Source organism: Camelina sativa, chromosome 1 (genome assembly GCF_030686135.1).
Source record: "Camelina sativa cultivar CO46 ecotype springtype chromosome 1, ASM3068613v1".
In the NCBI taxonomy this organism is placed as follows: domain Eukaryota; kingdom Viridiplantae; phylum Streptophyta; class Magnoliopsida; order Brassicales; family Brassicaceae; genus Camelina; species Camelina sativa.
This window is the reverse complement of record NC_141880.1, coordinates 11,967,830-11,987,325: the sequence shown is the minus strand read 5'-3', so window position 1 is coordinate 11,987,325 and position 19,496 is coordinate 11,967,830. Positions and strand designations below refer to the sequence as shown.

General features: G+C 43.8%; 1 non-coding gene and 1 pseudogene across 1 annotated transcript; one reads left to right on the top strand and one right to left on the bottom strand.

Annotated features, from left to right (window-relative positions):
* Positions 1-769: 769 nt before the first annotated feature.
* On the bottom strand, positions 770-19,068 carry LOC147949809 (putative F-box protein At3g23950; annotated as a pseudogene).
* On the top strand, positions 13,206-13,312 carry LOC147949810 (small nucleolar RNA R71). Its single transcript, XR_015565498.1, has one exon. It is a non-coding gene; the product is annotated as a small nucleolar RNA R71 (small nucleolar RNA).
* Positions 19,069-19,496: the final 428 nt, after the last annotated feature.

Sequence of the window (19,496 nt, the reverse complement as noted above, 5' to 3'; positions counted from 1 at the left end):
TGTTTTGACTCAAAGACTCAAACATGGAAGCTAAATTGGGGTTGTGTACCTAGGAGCTCATGTCTTGAAGAAGGTACGTAAGTACCATCTGATGGTTGGGAAAAATGGTCTGGTTTATGATCCAAATGAAGTTTGATGGGTCTTGGTCCAAGGAGATATGGCTCAGAATGGGACTCCTCTTTGCACCATAGATAATGTTTTTGTGAGATTGCTAAGAAAGAGATTTCAAATGGTATGACACTAATGTGAGAGATTGTGGAAGAAATTTGGGGGAAGGGTTTAGTTGGAGTACCTAAGTTTGCTCATGTTTGGAGGTGAGCTGCTTGATATGCTGTACTTCAACTCCCCTACTCGTATTACTTGGTGAAGGTTATTGCTGCTATTCTTTGATGAATGACGTAGGAGAATAGATTTGAAGATCATGATCATTTTTAGGGATTGTGGGTAACTTTATGTTTCTTGTTTCTTAAGCTGAATGGATAGCTATAACCATCATGGCATCATCAAATTTCACTTGTAAGCCTTTGAACGGTTAGCTATTTTTGTGCTGCTAAAACGCTTATGTAACACTGTTTTGATTGAATTGAAAGGTTCAATACCATCATGGTGCATGTATGTATTTGTCTCACAGGCTTTGAACATAAAGAATGTATTACTAATATATCAGATTTTGATTGGTAACATAGTAAAGCGGTGGAAGTCATATGAAAAAAAAATCGATTTGTTCACCAATTAGACGAAGAGATTCAAACTCAAAACAGAGAAGACATTAAGTAGGCTGAGGACGAGGGAGGCGTTGCAGCCAACGAGGGAGAACATACTGTGAAAAGAGGAGATGGACAAGACGAATTGGTCTCAGTGGGATGTAGATACCCTGCATATACTCGCTGCACTCGTTAAAACTCAAGATGCAACCATCCATACACTTGTTGCTATTGTCTGCGGTTTCCTCGTGAAGACTAAACGCATGTGTCCTCAAATTAAACAAGATCAGCATATTCTTGTTCCTGCTCCACAAGTAGATGATCTCAGAGTTCAAAGGATGCATCACCACTGGGAAATAGTCGATAACAAAAAACTCGATCAAAGGCTCCAAGCTGACTTCCCAAAGGAGCTGCCACGCCTCAGGACCAACATCGGTGTACGTGACCAGCCTCCAAACCCGTAATGTGCGGTTTCCATTCTCACGGAACTCGTTGAAATACACAATAGACCCTTTCGAGGTCGTGATGGTTCTCATAAAACGCGATAACCCGTCAACTTCTCCAGAGTCGGGATAATATACGATACTAAACTCATTACCATTATAGAAATAGTAGGCTATAATAGCACGGGTGCCTTTGTCAACCCAGTGAAAGATCCAGTGAAGAATCCCATTCAAAGCAATGGACTTGTGCGAACCATACCAGAGTATATAATCAAGACAACTCACATGTCGAGTTTCCCACGTCCCTGTATCAGATGAGTAAATCGCAAAACCGACTTTAGTAGCACCATGAGTCATCACGAACACAACCTTGTAACTCACAACGGTACCACTCCGCATCTTCGTAACCAATCCACTATCGCTTTCAAGCCAGCGATTCCTTAATATCTCAAGATCTTGCAAAGAGAGGAAAGGAGGGAGAGGGATTCGAAACCATTCCTGAAACAGAGGGTTTCCAACGTAATACATAGGAGTTCCATCGGTAGCTTGTGCGTAAAGCAAGACCAATCCATCGGTGCAAGCCAAGACTTGTAGCTTCTTGATTGCTCTCTCGATGAAGAAACTCACCAAAGATCCTGGAGAACGAGTAAGTCCCCATGTTTTGCATCCATGATGACCCACAATTTCAAGTGTCAGTTTGTGAGGTTGCTGTGAGGTTATCTCTCTAAGATCACTCACAACACATTTGAATCAGATGTCAAAGAATATGAACCAGAATGAATACAAAACGAGAAAACAAAAGAATGAAGAAAAGAACACAGCGAGTTTAACGAGTTCACACCCAAACCGGAATGCTACGTCTCGCCGAAGATATCACTCTGGAATCCACTAGAACCTTTGAATCAATCCGATTACAAGATCTCTCAAGCTTCTCTCTTCTCACTCTCTCTTCCGATCTAACAAACTTAAGATCGTAACAAACTTCTCTCTCACTCGAATGAGATAAAGATGAGCTTATAAGCGAGTCAACGGCGAAGAAACTTGTCAACCGTTTCACGTGCTTCTCACGTGTTTCTTCTTTTAAGCTTAAGAGATCAAAGCCTCTCTTTCACCAAGAGTCTTCTTGATACTTAAACCAATTTGAAGACTAAAACCTGAGTCACTTCCTTCAATTCTCCACCTTGACTCTGGTTGCCTCCAATAGTCTTCCTTGTTCTAGTTCCAGGATTCCTCCTCCAGTACTTGAGCTTAACCACTCCCAATTTCAGATCTTAACCACTCTTGTCCTTTGAGCTTAACCGCTCTTAACCTCCCTGAACTTCACCGCTCAGTTCTCTTACTAGTTCACCTCTTCAATTATCACTAACACGGAGCATTTGTAAAGCTCCCTCAAACTTGTCCACTGGTAGAACCTTAGTAAAGATATCTGCAGGATTACACTCAGTTGCTATTTTCACCAGCTTCACGATACCCTCACTGATGATATCCCGAATAAAGTGTAACATGATATCAATGTGCTTAGTCCTCTCATGATGCACCAAATTCTTAGCTAGTGCAATAGCACTCTTAGAATCACTATGAACCTCCACAACGCCTTGAGGAAAACCAAGTTCCTCTGCAAAACCCTTTAGCCAAATAGCCTCTTTCACAGCCTCTTTCAAGGCCATATACTCTACTTCCATTGTTGAGATGGCAACAACCTTTTGTAGTCTTGACTTCCAACTGATTGTGTTACCACCAACCGTAAAGACATAACCTGAAATTGACCTCCTGTTATCACCATTGTTAGCATAATCCGAATCACAATATCCTCTCAAGATAAAGTCTTCATTATTGCGATAATAGAGTTTTTTCTTCTCAGTTCCTCTCATATACCTCAGAACCCATTTCGCAGCTTCCCAGTGGTCCTTTAAAGGTCGACTCATGTACCGACTTATAACACCCACCGGATAGGCAAGATCAGGTCGAGTACCTATCATCGAATACATCACACTACCAACCGTATTCGCATAAGGAACAACCTTCATTCTAGCATACTGATCTTTATACTCCTCATCAGTAGTTGTTCTTAACTTGAAATGCACACCCATTGGAGTAGCTACTGCCTTTGACTGATCCATCCTAAAGGTCCTTAACACCTTCTTAACATAATCTTCTTGTGATAAAGTCAAAGTTCCTGCAGATCGATCTCTAGAAATCTCCATTCCTAAGATCTTTTTAGCATCTCCTAAATCTTTCATTTCAAATTCCTCACTCAACAACTTCTTTAACAAACGCACTTGAGCCTTATCAACTGATATACAGAGTTTTAAACCCTATTTTCCTACTGCAAGTGCACAGCAAAGAAGTAGTACTTAGGGGTCGAATCCCACGAAGACCAAGTTTTACTCTATGGTTCTATTGGTTCAATTTCAAGCTAAGACAATTCAAAGTTGGTTTTTGGTAACAATTAAGCGATTAAAACGGTATAAAAAGGCAATAAACAAAACACTAGATCAGGGGTAATTCTTGGGAATTTCAGAGATAGCAACCAAACAACTATTCAGGGCATAGATTAAGTACCAGTCTAGAACTCAAACATAAATATAAACTGATCCACTGTCGTGGCATCAATAACTCTATCTGATCGATTCTATGCGGAAACGCGGAGCACGTGCTCAGACATCCGGAGCACATGCTCGGCGGTCCATAAACCCTAAACTGTCGTTTGAGCCCAGAATCGCAGACAAGCATTAAAGAACAGGAATGATAAGTTCACAAATCACCTACACATCAACTTTCGCAGGTCTTTTCTAGCAACCTATTACACTTTTGATGAATAGATAAACCTAAAATCATAGATTGGGTGATCAAATCAACCTAAGCATTAAGACTAACAATAGTGAAGACAATCGATTATATAAAGCCCACTAATGTCTTTTCTAGCAACCTATTACACTTTTGATGAATAGATAAACCTAAAATCATAGATTGGGTGATCAAATCAACCTAAGCATTAAGACTAACAATAGTGAAGACAATCGATTATATAAAGCCCTATTTGTGTTCTGTTGCTAACCCATGAAACCCCCTTGAAACCCCCTAATCTAGCAAAGAAAACTACTCAGACATAGAGAAATGAATCATAGCAAAAGATGAGAAATTCAATGACATAAAAATAAAAAGGGTTCAGAGTATGCTTCACAAGGTGGCCGCTCTTCCTCTCCCTCACAAAACGTCGCTCAAAAACCAAAAAGAAAAGTATATTCTGTCCCCTAAAAACCCTAGGTTAAATAGCATACAAGTGGAGAAAAATAAGGAAAGAATCCAAATTCAAATCTTCCTATTAAAAATCGATATCCTCTCTCTTTCTCTCACAAAGGATCGCCCAAAATAAGGGGAATTAGGCAGGGAATCGGCGCCTAGATGCTTGCCACGTGTCGTCATGAATCCGTAGAGTTGGGAGCATGTGCTCGGAAATCGGGAGCATGTGCTCCTGGGTCTAAAATCAGCTTTTCTGCTCCAATTCAACTCCTTTCTGCTCCGATTGCTCCTGCTGTTCCAATCCTTGCTTTTAGCTTCCTAGCCTCTTATTATAACCTGAAAAGGACTCAAACAACTACAAAACTATCAAATAAACAGGGTCAAAGTGAGTCAAAACCGTAACATATCAACTCCCCCGGACTTAGATCTTTGTTTGTCCTCAAACAAACTCAAACCAAGCGCCAAGAGAGCCAAGGTGGGAACTCGCAAAAATCTCAGAAACCGTGAGTAGACCATGACCTGCAGACCACATGTGTTAGAACAAGCTATACCAAAAACTTCTCCAGCAAACATCTCCAAAACCAGAACCATAATTGGCAATCAAACCCAGAAAAAGATCACTTTCTAGACAAAGACTCTTTACATTCAATTAAAATTGGCGTGAGCTTCTCATTACGGGCATTAAGCTAGTGAAATCGAGGCTTGGTAGATAAAAGGCTGTTTTAATGGTGGAGCTATAGAGTGTTTAGGGGTTACCATTACTTCGAAAGAGATGCAGGATATCGCACAAAACGGTAAGGGAGAGTGGACTCATTGATGTCCACAACCTCTAATCGCTCTCCTCTTCTTATCTTCTCAAACTCAGCCTCTCTTTTCTCCTCAGGTTACAACGCATGCTCGGGGGTGTGTAACACTAGCTCTGGTCCCTTTCCATCATCCTTAAACGTTTTTTTTTTTTTTTTTTTTTTTTTTTTTGGAATGAAGGATGATGGGGGATCTTCTTCTGATATTGCCCCTGGAGCATGCGGACCGTATCCTAGGCTCTCTCTCTGCTCAAAACAACTCGCGGACTAGGATGTATATAATTTCGGAGCAGGTGCTCGCTGGGTTGGAGCACGTGCTCTGTCCGTCCGGCTCTTTCCTCTTTGGTTCTCCAGCAAGAGCGAGTTAGAGATTGTGTCAGTCCTGCTCTCCCCGACCGTTTTGCACATAGCTACACAGAATGAGAAAACAAAAATACAAGTGCAAGTGGTTTGAAAGGAGGTTAGGCTCGGGGTGGGTACTAACTTAAAATGAGCTAGCTATTCAGGATCAGCAAGATTGGCAAAATGAATAAGAAGTCCTGAATATGTGACACGTTCCCTATCCTAATGCCCAAAACGAGAAGAATTTAAATCCGGTTAGGTTCCAATAAAGTAGAGTCTAAGTCTTTCCGGTGAAACCTTAATGGGATGAAGCTTTTCTGGCCAGGAGAAGGGTCCGAATGTGAAGAGGTATTAGCTCGTCTCTGTACTCTTAGTTCTGCAACAATGGTCACTAGGAAACGGTCAAACTCACAAATGGTTAAAAACATCACAGATTTCGGTCCTAATTCCCAAAAGTTTTGGTTCGACTCACATGACAAACTGACTCAATAAAAAGAAAAATAAAGAAAACAAAGGTCATAGACGACCCTCCCCCGGACTTACTTCACACCGTCTCCGGTGTGAAAATAAGCCAAAGAGAGACCTAGACAAGAAGAAAAATAAAGATAACAACAAAAATGAAAAGAAAACAAGGCGGATAGGACAATGAGGGTGTGTGTAACCGTGCTCAGGCGTCGGAATCGTCTGGGCTCTCGCTCTCTGAACGGGCAAGGTGGCGCCTTCGACGTGGTGGTCTCACAGGTGGGCTTGGGTCTGCGGCGGTGGTGGTGTGGTGGCAGCAACCGCGGGATAGTGTCGTCAGGATCCTCCGCATCAAGCTGTTGTTCTTCTGCTGCGACTCGACCATCCATCTCCTGTATTCAGCGGTATCGGGCTCATCAGATATCGGTGGGAGATCAAACTCACCCTGATGATCGGATGATGTGAATGGTGGAACGCTGTCCTCGCGGTGGTGGGATGAGCTAGCAAAGTCCGCTGATGGTGGATCAGACTGGGTAGGTGGAGGAGGAACATCTCCCAGAAGCAGTGGGGCGCGGGAGAAACGCAGATCATCCACCGTGGCTAGCTGCATAAGCTCCAGAGCTGGGAGGCGAATGCTCCCCTGATTACCGTCAGGGCCACCGTACCGGTATGTGTAGAAGGGGTTGGCTAACTGGATGACTCGGGAGTGGACCAGATGCTGTATGTCAATGTGCTCCCTCTGCTCTACACGAGAATACCTCGTCAGATCGATCCGCATGTTCTCAAAGAGATGAGTGAGAAGGCTGCCAATCCTCTCTGTACGGCCAGAAGTCTTGTGCTTAGCAGCACAGATCGTCTCAGCGAAGTGCATAGCCATGTTGCACCGAACGTTAGATGGAGCAGGTGCGCCAGGAAACAGAGCATGTGCTCCGGGTTCCGCGGGTGTCAAAAAGCTGCACCCCAAGTACAACATCAGCAAATCGTCGTGGTGGACCTTGTTCCCGATGTCACGGTTGAAGACGAGGTTGCTGAAGACGCGGGAGGCTATCCTGACTGCGGGATGCGAGATGCTCGTCTGGCTGGCCTTGTTGGAGCGGTAGGGCCCCGAAGCTATCAAGCTCCAAAAGGTGGCTGCCTGTGGGAACTTCCTCGGGAAGCTCATGTTCTCGTCCTCGAGATAGAACCCGTAATGGAGGCCGAAATCATGCAGGGGCAATTCGTAACGGCGCCCGCCGGCCTTAAAAGAGAATGTGGCGCCGGCGATGGATTTCTTCTTGGGGTCAGCGTGTGTGAGTGTGGCGGAGGCGAGGCACTGGCGGACCAAGTCAGGGTATAAGTCTCCCTCCCAAGTGGTAAAGATCCCAACACGCGCTTGGCACAATATCTGGTAGACTTGGTCGTGCAGGCCGAGCATCTTGAGCGTGTCATCACAAAGAGTGCGGGTGGGCTCGATCTTTACGGCCAGCAGCTTGTTGTATTGGTTGGCGTCCCTCTGGTCCCAAACCGTGTCAGACTCAGCGGGTAACAAGTCATCGTTCAAGTTGAACGGTTCTCCCTCACACCGTGGCCACGGGAATGATTGTGAATCGTCGGTCGGTCTCTTTGTTGTGCTCTTTCTTCCTGAGGTAGAGCGTCTAGGGGCCATCTGTACCTCGAGTGTGTGCTTAGATGGACTAGAGATTGAGGATTGTGGTGGATAATGAAGCAACCTAGTCTCAAAAATCACTGAAATCGGTCTAGTTTTGAAAGAGTTAGCAATGGGAGAGAAAGAGAGCTTCGACGGCGACGAGGAGGAGGAGAGAAGAAAGAAGAAAGAAGAAAAGAGAGAAGGGTTTGTGATTTGGTGGGTTACCTGGGCCTGGTGGGCCTGGGCCTGAAATTCATTAACTTACCTGGCCCAATCGCTCTTCTCTGTTTCTTCTTTTGTTTCAGTTTGCCGAGCATGTTCACCGGGTTGCTCGCGTCCTGCGAGCATGTGCTCCGCATTTTTTTTTTTTTTTTTTTTTTTTTTTTCAACATTCCTGAAATCAAAAAGAGAAGAAACAAATCCTAAAAAGAAAAAGAAAAAGAAAAACTCAGCAATATATACCTGGTGGGTTGCCTCCCACCCAGCGCTTGTTTTAAGTCATTAGCTTGACTCGAAAGCTCCTTAGGCAATGGGAGGGTCGGCTAGGGCGAAGGTTTCACCCCTTGCGTGCTCAGAGGCGGCAAGATATGGTTTCAGCCTCTGTCCATTCACCACAAATTCTCCTCCTTTTGTGTCCAGCAACACAACAGCCCCATATGGTCTAATCTCCTTGATGGTGAAGGGTCCGGACCATCGTGATCTTAGCTTTCCGGGAAACAGTTTCAGCCTAGAGTTGAACAACAAGACTTGATCATTGGGAGCAAAGGTCCTAGTGAGGATCCGCTTGTCATGGTAGGCTTTGGTACGTTCCTTGTAGAGTTTTGAGTTTTCATAGGCGAAGTGCCTAATCTCCTCTAGCTCATGCAGTTGCATCTTCCTCCTTTCATGGGCGCTCTTAGTGTCAAAGTTCAGCATTTTCACTGCCCAAGCAGCCTTGTACTCTAGCTCAACTGGAAGATGACACGCCTTACCATACACCAAGTGAAACGGTGTAGTCCCCAGGGGTGTTTTGTAGGCGGTTCTATAAGCCCATAGAGCCTCATCCAGCTTCAGGGACCAATCCTTCCTTGTTGTGTTCACTGTTTTTTGCAAAATGCTCTTGATCTCCCGGTTAGAGATCTCAACTTGGCCGCTTGTTTGTGGGTGGTAGGGGGTGGCGACCTTGTGCCTCACTCCATTCTTCTTGAGAAGACTCTCAAAGACCTTGTTAATGAAATGCGATCCACCATCGCTAATGACTACCCGTGGGACTCCAAACCGTGGGAAAATAACCGACTTGAACATCTTGAGCACGGTCTTTGCATCATTATTGGGGATAACCAAAGCTTCTACCCATTTGGACACGTAATCGACAGCCACCAATATGTACTCATTGCCGAATGAGTTCGGGAAAGGTCCCATGAAGTCAATTCCCCAAACATCAAATACCTCAACCTCCAAGATGAAATTCTGAGGCATTTCACTCCTCCTGCTGATGTTCCCTTGTCTTTGACATGTGTCGCAAGTAGACACAAACCGCTGCGCATCTCTGAACATGGTAGGCCACCAATAACCCGCTTGAAGAGCTTTGGACGCGGTTTTGAAAGTAGCGAAGTGTCCAGCATAGGGTGAGCTATGGCAATGAAACAAGACTCCAGGAACCTCCTCCTCAGTCACACACCTCCTGAAAACACCATCCAAGCAATGCCTATAGAGGTAAGGCTCATCCCAAAAATACCGCCTTATGTCTTTTAGGAACTTCTTCTTCTTGTTCCCCACAAACTCAGTGGGTTCTTTCTCTGCTGCTAGGTAGTTCGCATACTCTCCAAACCAAGGAAAACTCGGCTGTTTGTTGGTATCGATTGCCTTGCATGGGGTTTTCGGAGCGTGTGCTCCCAAGTGGAGCATGTGCTCGGCGGGATCAAAGATGCCAATCGAGTAAACATGTTCTTCAGGAAGGCTATCATCCAAGGGTAGCTCTTCTTCATTCCTCGTTCTTGACAAGTGATCTGCAACTCCGTTCTCAATACCCTTCTTGTCTTTAATCTCCAAGTCAAACTCTTGAAGCAACAAAATCCAACGGAGTAGCCTTGGTTTTGCATCCTTCTTGGTCAGTAGATACCTCAATGTTGCATGATCAGTGTGAACAACCACTTTGGAACCAACAAGGTATGATCGGAACTTCTCAAAAGCAAACACGACCGCTAAAAGTTCTTTCTCGGTTGTAGCGTACTTGCACTGAGCCTCATCCAAGGTGCGGCTGGCATAGTATATCACGTGCAGCTTCTTGTCTTTTCTCTGTCCCAGAACTGCTCCCACGGCATAATCACTCGCATCAGTCATGACCTCAAAGGGAAGGTCCCAATCTGGCGGTTGTACAATCGGAGCGCTAACCAAAGCTCCTTTGATCGTGTGAAAGGCCTCCAAGCAAGCAAAATCGAAATCAAACTTCACTTCCTTACACAACAGCTGGGTAAGTGGTCTTGCTATCTTGGAGAAATCCTTAATGAACCGTCTGTAGAAACCGGCGTGGCCAAGGAAACTGCGGATCTCTTTTACCGAATTAGGCGGTTGTAAACTCATCATCACCTCAACCTTGGCTTTGTCAACTTCAATCCCCTTTTCAGAAATCTTGTGTCCCAGCACTATCCCATCTCTGACCATGAAGTGGCATTTCTCCCAATTCAGCACCAGATGTTTGTCTTCACACTGCTGCAACACCCTGCACAAATTAGACAAGCAAACGGAAAAGGAGCTCCCATAGACGGAGAAATCGTCCATGAAAACTTCCATTATATCCTCAATCAGGTCAGTGAAAATGGACATCATGCATCGTTGGAAGGTCGCTGGCGCATTGCACAAGCCAAACGGCATTCTGCGGTAAGCAAAGGTGCCGTAAGGACATGTGAATGTGGTCTTCTCTTGATCGTCGGGATGGATTGGGATCTGAAAGAAACCTGAATAGCCATCTAAGAAGCAGTAATAAGGATGGTTAGCCAATCTCTCAAGCATTTGATCAATAAAAGGCAAAGGAAAATGATCCTTACGGGTCGCAGCATTAAGTTTTCTATAGTCTATGCACATGCGATGTCCCGTAACTGTCCTAGTAGGAATCAACTCATCCTTATCATTCTTAACCACTGTAATTCCACCTTTCTTAGGGACTACATGAACTGGACTAATCCAGGAACTATCAGAAATAGCATAAATTACACCCGCATCTAGAAGTTTCATTATCTCTTTCTTAACAACGTCCTTTAGATTCGGGTTCAACCTCCTCTGATGTTCTACCGAAGTCATTGATTCATCTTCTAGATGTATCCTATGCATGCAAAGTTCTGGTGAGATTCCTGGGATGTCATCTAGTGAATACCCTAGAGCATTTCTATACTTCCTAAGTTCACAAAGGAGCAAAGCGGTCTCTACATTGTTTAGTTCAGAATTCACTATCACGGGGTATGTAGAGTTAGGACCTAGGAACGCGTACCTTAGCCCGGCTGGAAGTGTTTTTAGCTCTACCTTTGGAGCTCTTAACTCGCTCCAAGGACCGTCCGCTGACTTCACCAGAGCATGTGCTCCGGAATCCGGAGCAGGCGCTCCCTCGGCGGATTCCTCCCCTGATTGGTTCTCATCGTCTAGGCTGGCGTAAGCTACCAGTTGCTGGAACCGTGTACCTGCATCCAAAATGCGTGTAAAACCATCAACTTCCTCATTCAAGAATCCATACTTACCCCCTGCCTTTGTCAAGGCAACCTCCAACGGGTCGAGAGTGAGAACTTCATCGGTAACCTCATGTGCAACCTCTGAACCATCATCAACCACAAAAGTCTGACCATCTATCATAGGTTTCTTGAGCAGCTTATTCATCTCAAACCTTGCGATCATATCCCCCAGCTGGAGATCGATCGCTCCCCCTTGCACATCTATAATCGCTCCAGCTGTGCATAAGAATGATCTACCTAAGATCAGGGGGTCACGTGGTTCTTCTTCAAGTTCCAGAACCACAAAGTCTGCTGGTATAAGCGTGTCCCCTATCTGGACATGTAAATCCTCCAACACTCCTATGGGGCGCTTGGTGGATCTATCCGCGAATACTAACGAAATCCGTGTAGACTTGAACTTCGTGTATCCCAGCCTTTTAGCCACTGAATATGGCATAAGGTTCACACTGGAACCCAGATCACAGAGGGAGTTTGCAAAAATCGTTTTACCGATTCTCACGGATAAGACAAATCGCCCTGGATCATCTCTCTTCTTTAGCACCTTGTTTTGCAGCACAGCACTGCACTCTCTTGAAACCATCATCACGTTCTCTTCTTCTGACACTCTCCCAGAAACTAACCCTTTCACATATCTCTTCAAAGCAGGTATCATCTGAACAGCATCAGCTAGGGGTAGTTTTACCGTCAATTCTCTCAACATCTCCTTGCACTTTGCATCCTCCAAATCCTTGCGAGATTTCTTAGGAGGAACAGGGTAAGGAACCCTAGGGGTGTACACGCGTGCAGGAGGTACCTCAGTAGGAACAGTCTGATCGGGAGTCGGGAGCACGTGCTCGCTGGATGGGAGCACATGCTCGCCGGATGCTTCGGCTTCTTTTTGACTCGACGGTGGAGTCTCAGCAGCATGTTGAGGAAGGTATTCTTCAGCAATACCCTTGCCCTTGTCAATCCTAGCGGATGGTGCTTCTCTAGGGGGTAACTTCTTTCCTCCCCTTAGCTCAATCGCATTGACATATTTGTTCCGCGGGTTTGCTTCCCCTTTTCCGGGCAGAGTCCCAGGAGTTCTTTTCACGGCTTCAGCAGTCTGTGCAACCTGAACATCAAGCTTCTTCACATGTGACATTACTGCCTCATACTTCCCATTAAGGTCATTGTACATGGTATCGACCTTGGCGTTGATTTCCACTGAAGCTTTTTGTTGATTCACCAAGAGTTGTTGCATCATGTTTTTCAGCTCATCCTGAGAGCTGCTAGCAGATGAAGGTCCCAACTGCTGGTTGGTGAAAGGCAGTGCTTGCTGAGCGCTTGTATATGCCTGCTGGTTCCCCCCTTGGAAACGGTTTTGAGTGGGCACAAACTGTTTGCCTTGGAAGTTGTTTGAGAAGATTTTCTGATAACTCATCTGATTCTGAGCTCCTTGCTGCAGATACACCTGATCCTGAGGATTCTCCACGTTGGTGCTTCTGTAGGACAAATTCGGATGGCTTCTGTAGTTCGAGTTGAAACCCCTGTTCTGCACCAAACCTTGCCCACTCACATAATTAACCTCCATTGTTTCATCCTCTCCATCACAAATCTCCTGAGCTAGCGGCATGTCTCCGGTCTCATCGACAAAATGGACAGTTTTCTGGCTCCCCTTCAGGAGAAGGTTCACCTTGGCCGTCAACTCATCAATCTTTTGCGTATCGACACTGTTGACCTTCACGGACCTGTCATACTCAGGGGCCTTGTTGCTGGAGCTTGCAGCTAGGTTCTCAATCAACTGATATGCTCCTTCCTTAGACTTTGTCATAAAGTCCCCATTGCTGGCCGAGTTGAGAACGTTTCTGTAGTCCCAGTTAACTCCATCATAGAAAATGCCCAGGATCTGTTCATCACTGAATCCATGGTGTGGACACTCTCTACGGTACTCTTTGTACCTCTCCCAAGCCTCGCAGAAGGCTTCTCCAGTGTGCTGTTGGAACGATGAAATCTTGTTCCTGAGGGCAGCGGTCTTAGCCTTGGTGTAGAAATGGTCCAGAAACGCAGACCTACACTGTTCCCATGATGTCAGAGACCCAGGTGGCAATGACTTCAGCCAATGTGAAGCTCTATCCGCAAGAGAGAAAGGAAAGAGCTTGCACTTCAGGAAGCCTGGCGGTATCCCATTTGAACCAGTGGTGCTACATATCTCCTCAAAATTCTTGATGTGGTCCATCGGAATCTCAGCTGGGAGACCGTGAAATAGGTGCTGCTTCACTAGAGAGATCATCTGTGGCTTGATCTCAAAATCTTGATTCGGATTGGTAGGAGGAACGATCGCCACTCGGTTGGTGTAGGACACATGCGGGTTATCCTTGTCCCCAATGGACGGTTGCGGCGGCGCGGCTCTTTCGTGTTGAGCACGGAGCAACTGCCCCAATTGTTGTCGAAGTTGCTGCAGCTCGGCAGCCATATCCTCATTGTTTCTGTTGTCACCCATGTTGACGGATTGAAACTTTCTGTTCTTGCGGTTTGTTCTTTCTGCCAAAGAGAGCTCTGCGACTGACAAAGCAACTAGTTCTTCGGTGTTGTTTCTTCTTGTAGATCTTCTTGACATGCACCTGAAACACACGCAAAGAAGAAGCAGAAAGACAAATCAGTAAGGTCTTAGTCTATTAATTTCGCCGAAAACCAAATGTAAAATTTTGGTCCCCGGCAACGGCGCCAAAAACTTGATACACAGAGTTTTAAACCCTATTTTCCTACTGCAAGTGCACAGCAAAGAAGTAGTACTTAGGGGTCGAATCCCACGAAGACCAAGTTTTACTCTATGGTTCTATTGGTTCAATTTCAAGCTAAGACAATTCAAAGTTGGTTTTTGGTAACAATTAAGCGATTAAAACGGTATAAAAAGGCAATAAACAAAACACTAGATCAGGGGTAATTCTTGGGAATTTCAGAGATAGCAACCAAACAACTATTCAGGGCATAGATTAAGTACCAGTCTAGAACTCAAACATAAATATAAACTGATCCACTGTCGTGGCATCAATAACTCTATCTGATCGATTCTGTGCGGAAACGCGGAGCACGTGCTCAGACATCCGGAGCACATGCTCGGCGGTCCATAAACCCTAAACTGTCGTTTGAGCCCAGAATCGCAGACAAGCATTAAAGAACAGGAATGATAAGTTCACAAATCACCTACACATCAACTTTCGCAGGTCTAGGATAATTTGCCCACTAATGTCTTTTCTAGCAACCTATTACACTTTTGATGAATAGATAAACCTAAAATCATAGATTGGGTGATCAAATCAACCTAAGCATTAAGACTAACAATAGTGAAGACAATCGATTATATAAAGCCCTATTTGTGTTCTGTTGCTAACCCATGAAACCCCCTTGAAACCCCCTAATCTAGCAAAGAAAACTACTCAGACATAGAAAAATGAATCATAGCAAAAGATGAGAAATTCAATGACATAAAAATAAAAAGGGTTCAGAGTATGCTTCACAAGGTGGCCGCTCTTCCTCTCCCTCACAAAACGTCGCTCAAAAACCAAAAAGAAAAGTATATTCTGTCCCCTAAAAACCCTAGGTTAAATAGCATACAAGTGGAGAAAAATAAGGAAAGAATCCAAATTCAAATCTTCCTATTAAAAATCGATATCCTCTCTCTTTCTCTCACAAAGGATCGCCCAAAATAAGGGGAATTAGGCAGGGAATCAGCGCCTAGATGCTTGCCACGTGTCGTCATGAATCCGTAGAGTTGGGAGCATGTGCTCGGAAATCGGGAGCATGTGCTCCTGGGTCTAAAATCAGCTTTTCTGCTCCAATTCAACTCCTTTCTGCTCCGATTGCTCCTGCTGTTCCAATCCTTGCTTTTAGCTTCCTAGCCTCTTATTATAACCTGAAAAGGACTCAAACAACTACAAAACTATCAAATAAACAGGGTCAAAGTGAGTCAAAACCGTAACATATCATCAACCGAAGCAATCAATATGTCATCGACATATAGCAACAGATAGATACGAGTATTATTATCAAGTATCTTCCAGTATACACAACTATCATAAGCGCTTCTTTCAAAACCTATACTCCTCATGAACTCATTAAACCTAAGGTTCCACTGCCTAGGTGATTGCTTCAAGCCATAAAGAGACCCTTTAAAAAAACATACCTTTTCTGGACAGCCTTGATCAACAAATCCTTCAGGCTGAGCCATAACAATCGACCATGCAGAAAAGCTGTCTTAACATCCATTTGTTGCAGCTCCATATCAAACTGTGCAACCATTGATAAAATATACCTAATGGAAACATGTTTGACAACTGGTGAGAAATTCTCAGTATAATCAATACCTTCTCTCTGTGTGAAACCCTTAGCTATGAGCCTAGCTTTAAACCTTGGAGCTTCTACACCCGGTATTCCTGCTTTTCTGGTAAACACCCATCTGCACCCTATTAACTTCTTGTTCTTTGGTTTGTCTCCAAGATCCCATGTATGATTCTTTTTCATATACTTCATCTCCTCTTTCATAGCTTCGTTCCAGAACTCCCAATCAGGATCTGTAAGTGCCTCTTGATAAGATTTAGGCTATGCTTTACCGCCATCTTCAGTATAATAAGCGTATCCCACCATGTTAGACTCATTGTACCTTTTATTGAACTTGATTACCCTTTTTCCTCTGTCCCTCACCAACTGGTAATCACTCAGGTCTTCACCATCTTCTTCTGAGTCTACCTCTTCTCGACTCTCCTGTTGATCTTCTGAATTCTCGATCTGACCTGCTACCAATAGTCATTGGATCTGAACCAAGAGAAGCTCCACCTTGAACATTAACAACCTGTTCTGCTCCACCTTGATCAGTACAATCTAACTTTTCTCTGGCAAGCTCAAGTTCAGTCTCATACAGAATAACCGAAGTGCTATTTTTCAGATCCTTATACATGATCTCTTCTCTGAACACCACATTGCGACTGATCACACATTTTCTCTCCTCCAGAAGCCAAACCTTGAAGCCCTTAACTCCCTCAGGATAGCTCATGAAAATTCCTCTCTTTGCTCTTGGATTGAGCTTACCCTGGTCAGCATGTACATACACCAGACAGCCGAATCTCCTCAACATGCTTAAGTCCGGTATTGCAGAGGTCCACTTCTCTTATGGCAAAGCAAAATCAATAGCCGTGGAGGGTGATCTGTTAATCAGATAAACCGCGGTTGCAGCCGCTTCCGCCCAAAATCTCTTCTCAAGACCACTCTCACTTAACATGCTCCGCACTTTGTCCATAATAGTCCTGTTTACTCGTTCTGCAACACCATTTTGTTGAGGTGTGTATGCACACGTCTTATGCCTAACAATACCAACATCCTTGCAATACTTATCAAACTGATGATTACAATACTCCAAACCATTGTCTGTCTGTAACTTCTTAACCTTCTTATCTGACTGGTTCTCCACCATTGTCCTCCATTCAACAAATTTCTCAAAAGCTTCATCCTTCTTCTTTAGAAAATAAATGCAAACTTTTCTCGAATAGTCATCTATAAAAGAGATAAAAAACTGACAGTTACCAAGTGATGGTGGATTGTGTGGAGAGCCCCATAAATCTGAATGCACATAACCAAGCTTTTCTTTAGTCACATGCTGAGCTGGTGCGAAGCTCACCCGATGATTCTTACCAAATACACAATCCTCGCAAAACTTCAAATCACTGATAACTTCCTTGCTCAAGCAACCTTTCTTAACCAGAATATCCATCCCTTTCTGACTCATATGACCTAAACGACTATGCCACAGTGAAGTCTCATCCTTAGAGTTCTCAGAAACTTTAGACTCACTTGTTTCAGTTTTGCCCTGAAGAATATACAAAGTCTCTCGTTTCTGACATTTTAACATTGTTGAACATCCCTTTAAGACTCTCAAAATATCATTCTGTGACTTGAACCAACATCCCCTGTCTTCGAGAGTTCCCAAAGAGATTAAATTCCTCGACATAGTTGGCATGTACCTCACCTCCGTCAAGATAACCTGTGTCCCATCAGAGTTTCTAATCTTGACATTACCTATTCCCTTTACATGAGAATAAGTGTTGTTTTCCATTTTAACAAGACCTGCATCTAATTTCTTAAAGTCTTGGAACCAGTCTCTTCTTGGAGTAATATGGAAAGAGCAACCTGTGCCAAGAACCCATTCATCTAAGTTTCCTGATACACACAAAGTAGTCTCCTCAGCCATTAAAACCATCGCATGATCTGAATCTGATCCAGCTTTAGCCAAGCTAACCTCTCTCTTATTAGACCCAGTAGACTTCCCCTTATTCTTCTCTAACCACTTGTAGCACTGTTTCTTGAAATTTCCCTCCTTTCCACAAATCCAGCAAACTCTTTTGCCATCTCTAGACTTAGATCTAGAACTCCCTTTGCCCTTAGACCCATTGTTATTACCTTCTGGTCTTTCACGAGCAAAATATCCTTCCCCTACAGACTTATTGCTCTGAGCTACTTCTCTCTCCTTATCTCTTGCGGCCACCATAACATCGTCTAGCCTAAGTTTCTCTCTACCGGTACTATACTTCAATGTCTCTACCAAACTATCAAACCTCGCAGGTAGAGAACTCAAAAGAATAATAGCTTGTACCTCATCAGAAACCTCAATCTGCAAATGATTCAGATCTGCCACAATCTTTAAGAAATCATCTATATTCTCATCAATCTTCTTACTGTCTTGCATCTTGAATGTGTAAAAGTTTAGCTGCGAATAGACCCGATGTGTGAGAGAAGTAGGTTGGAACATCCTGTCCAACATATCCCAAGCCTCAGCCGTTGTATCACATAGCTCAATCTTCCTGAGCACCTTGTCCGCGACATTAAGAAAGATTACGTTCTTCGCCTTATCGCATCTCTCTAACCTTGCCGCCGCATCCGATTCGCGTTTCTTCTTTATCTCTGGATCTTGTTCTTCTTCCTCTATGAGTGGAAGATCCGGAGACTTCTCCGTCAACACATCCTTCAACCCGATCACACTTAGATGAACTCGAATCCTTGTCTTCCACAACGAGAAGTCACCAGAGCCATCGAAAACAGCAATCGGAACCCCAAACATCTCCGATTCAAAAGACACCGCTCAAACAACCGTAAGCTCTGATACCAATTTGTGAGGTTATCTCTCTAAGATCACTCACAACACCTTTGAATCAGATGTCAAAGAATACGAACCAGAATGAATACAAAACGAGAAAACAAAAGAATGAAGAAAAGAACACAGCGAGTTTAACGAGTTCACGCCCAAACCGGAACGCTACGTCTCGCCGGAGATATCACTCCGGAATCCACTAGAACCTTTGAATCAATCCGATTACAAGATCTCTCAAGCTTCTCTCTTCTCACTCTCTCTTCCGATCTAACAAACTTAAGATCATAACAAACTTCTCTCTCACTCGAATGAGATAAAGATGAGCTTATAAGCGAGTCAACGACGAAGAAACTTGTCAACCGTTTCACGTGCTTCTCACATGTTTCTTCTTTTAAGCTTAAGAGATCAAAGCCTCTCTTTCACCAAGAGTCTTCTTGATACTTAACCAATTTGAAGACTAAAACCTGAGTCACTTCCTTCATTTGCATCTGAATGATTGACCAAGAGACTGAAGAAGATGAGTTTCGAGAGATGAAGTAATCTCTGAAGTGTTCTGAATCGATCAGAAGTTGCCAGCTTCTGCTCGTTGATCTGAATATAGCGATGCTCTTTAGTGGTAGTCAGGCCAAGACTTCCATCACCATTTCTTGAATATCCATTTTTTGGGTTTCCAAGTTTTCTTCTTCTTAGGTTAGGATTTATATGTACTCCAAAACAGATAAAACTCTAAAAACAATTTTCGAATATTGAAAAATTACCAAATTAAGTACCATTAATCAATTAATTAGTTATTGTTTTGGACACCCAAACAAGAACAAGTTTTTGATATGTATATATTGAAATTGCAATTTGAGATTAATATACCAATCAATATAATCCATCAAAATATATAATTCGGCATAAATCTAAAAGTTAAGATATGATCTGCTACAAGTGAACATTTGGGAGGAGACGACCATTATTCTCTTGGAGGAAATATAGTGTTAGCAAAGAATCCCTAGCTATACTATATATACATTTAAATAGCTTAGTTTTCCAAATTTATTGCTTACTATTTACAGTTTCGTGTTCA